We start from the raw sequence: 3662 nt of genomic DNA on the forward strand, positions 1-3662 counted from the left end.
AGGATTGAAGTAGAACATATATTTACTTGATTAATTAAGAGTAATTAATTAATAAGTGTGAGTTTAGTTGTTTATTGACTTACGTGAAAAAAGCCTGAAATTAAAAATGTTAATGACATGATTAATGATGAATTCTTGAATATGAGTGTGTGTCTACTGTAATCCTGGGAATTCATTATTTTGGCATATAGAGTGATTGAAAGATTCTGACATGTGGGAGACTTAGTCTATATATTTTTGTCTGAGCAATCCATTACTTGCATAATCAATGAATCAAGTATTGTTTAAAAAGTAATCCACTTCTTTTTTCTCTCCCACCCTCTGATTTCCCCCTCCTGTGTTTTATTCTTTTTCTTCTCCTTCTGCTTCCCTTTCTGTTGTGTTGACAAGGTTTTGTACTTGCTGGGCAAGTGCTCTACCACTGTACTCCATCTCTAGACAAAAGTTCATGACATAGATAAATGTAAAAGAGATTCTTAATGATGGTGGCCTTAGTATTCTGAAGGAGTGATACCACAGCAGAGACTATTTTATTCTTTCTTAAAGAGGTTACTAATATCCTCATAATGTGTGGGTGTCATTTCTGAAGACTTGAATAATTATAGCTCAAATTGCCTGCTGCATTAAATAATATCATAAGTATAATTAAGAATATCCTTGGGAACAATATTCTAACAGACTACCAGTGATCACAAATGGCAGGTTCAACCTTCACACAACAAATTGTCACAACTTTTTAAAATTCAAACAGGAGACCCAGTAGACACTTACTTCATCAGAGGAAGACTAGAGGATCAAAACCTGATTTACTGGACTAAAATCAAGGATTAAAGGGGTCAACTCTGTAAGAAATGTGTTATTACTTTTCAGTTTCCAGCAGCTTTACAGCTCATTGCTTGCAGTCTTATCAACTCATTTCTTTTGTGTATCCAACATAATATACTTTTTTCCCACTGTGTATCAAGTCTTTCTGTCCGACTTTCTTCGAAGAAAATCTGTGGTTACATTTCAGGCCTATCTAAATAGCTCAGAAGAATCTCCCCATGTGAAAAGCTTTACTTCGAAATATATACATAATATATATTTCTCTAGAAAAAAGACATTGGATCAGAAAATGTAGGCTGGCCATGCAAAAGTAAGAATGTTAATAATAGGTTAAAAAATGGGGCATCTTATTTGCCAGATTTAAACATTTTACTTTAGTTATTAACAATATCCTTTACTGATCAGTCTAGTATCTGTATCATTGATGAGGGGTGATGATTGGAATCATTGGGCAGCTTCACCAAACCATAAACATTCAGACCCAACCTCAAAGTAGAATTTATAAGCATAATGACTGAGTATTGACATTTGACATTTTCTCAAGTGTTTCCAACATGAAAGCATGGTTAGGAGCCACTGTGGTAAAAGGATAAATATTCTGGTTCCATTCCCTTTCTGACCTTAGCACCTGATCGTGGCAGCTTAGACTAGGGTGTCAATAAAAAGATGGAGAAGTATAGATAGACTTTAAAAATATAGAGGAGTAGAAGGAGTGACGGATAATCTATTAAGAGTGTATCCTGATCTAGAAGAGTACCCAGGCTTGGTTGGCATCTCACATTAGGAAGCCTCATCCAATTTTATGTTATTTAAAATAAAAATTAATTTAAAAATATACGAGATACAAGTAACATGGATATAGTGGATTGTGTGAGGAAAATCAAGAATGATTTCTTATATTGGTGTTTTCTACAACCGGATGAATGGCAAACCATTTACTAGGATGGGATATTCAGGAAGAGAGACTGGGGAAAGAAAGCAGATTTCGTTTAATCTTATTTGCTTTGATGATACTTTGAGTTACTTAAAAGGAATTTTAAATTGATATTCAGATATGCAATAGCCCAGAAAAGAAGCTTAGGTGGAAAATGGATATTTATGAATCTTCTGGATGCAAACAATAATTAAATTTGCAAATCAAGGAGGTTTCATAGGAACACAGTATAGAGAATGTGTGTGCATTCAGGATATCTTGAGGAATCCCACTCTTTAGCAGCCTAGGCAGAAAAAGACAAGCATGCACATTTGACAGCAAGGATGTGAGTTTGGGGTGGGCCAGAGGGATTAACAATGAATCTCCTCAAAACGTGTTTTAATTAAAGGGGAATACTCAAGGGGTTTGAATGATTAGGAGAGAGATCAGATGAGAAAAACTCATAAGCTTTGATTTTTTTATTGAGACCATGGACAAGCCTCCAAAAATAGTATTGTAGAGGGAAATAAGTACTGACTTATGCACAAAGTGTTAAAGAGTGGAAGGGAAACGAAAGACACGCAAAATCAAAGAATATTTAGGGAAATATGGTTCTGAAGAGGGAGGGAGAGAGGGAACAAGGGAAGGAAAAGAAAGAGAGATGCTTGGAATGTGACATTTCATTATTTTTTTTTATCTACTTACACTTTTGATAGGCCAGAAACGAGAGCCCTTGATGGCAGTGAGAAAGAACTACTAGAAATAATTGTAAAACTAATAGGTATATGCTTCTAAAAAAAGCAGAAGACAATGGGAGAGCTTTGAATAAAAGAAAAAAATTCTTGTCTGAACCTGAACTGAGGAAAATGGATACAGTAATGTACCCTCTGCTCCTGCAAATGGTGTCTGCTCTCTTTATGTAGCAAGAAAGCATTGCATGTGCCGGGAAGACTGTGAGACAGTCAGAATTTAGGTGAGAAGGAGGTCTCGAGCACGCATTGTGGGATGCTTATAGAGAATTATTGGTGTGGAAAACTCTAACTGGAAATCTCAGATCCATCGAGACCTTTAATTAAAGTCATTTTTTACTTGTTCGCTTTGTTTTTTAGACAAAATCTTGTATTGTTTAATCTTACAGTACTTGAATTGCTCAAGGCACAGAACTAAATCACCCGGGAATTGCAGGGAAAGGGAAGTTAGACATTTGTAAGATGGCTGTTAACATAGCAGAGATAGCCACCCTGTGGACTACGTTTTCCATAAGGATATGCTGGGAGTGTGAACTCTGCACTTTCTGTTTCCCTCCAAGGGTAGATCTTTCTCATTGTTCAGGAAAGACAGCTCCATTTGACTTTGTAGGAAACAATGGAAGTAGTTAGATACAAATTCCCCATTTTGCTTAGCCTGAGCATTCAAAGTAATGATGACCAGAATTCGAGCCTGGTTATGTAGATTGTGAAGAGACTAATCATGGTTTGCAGGGAAGCACTCCTCTTCCCATGTGTGGAATCCCACTCTTTAGCAGCCTAGTGACTTAATTTAATTTATTTAAATTCTATGTGATTCTTTTTAGACAAATATATACAATTCTGGCAAATATTTATGCTTTTCAAAGTGGAGTCTTAAGTCTACCAATGCAAATTTTCTGTGTATTAATAATCTTTCTATATTTTGCTTGACTTCTTTTAATTAGTTGCTTCAGTGAAACCTCTCTCTCTCTCTCTCTCTCTCTCTCTCTCTCTCTCTCTCTCTCTCCCTCTTGCTTATGTGCTAAGGACATGCTATTGTCATTCAGTTCTGAAGATCAGGGGAAGAAGCTAATGAGGTCAGATCTATTAGAGCTGATCCCCTCACCAGCTTTACACTAACACCTCCCTCCTACTCTATTCAACACTGATGGACTTCATCAGATCATTAATCTCAC

The sequence above is a fragment of the Rattus norvegicus genome, chromosome 18, assembly GCF_036323735.1.
Source record: "Rattus norvegicus strain BN/NHsdMcwi chromosome 18, GRCr8, whole genome shotgun sequence".
NCBI lineage: Eukaryota > Metazoa > Chordata > Mammalia > Rodentia > Muridae > Rattus > Rattus norvegicus.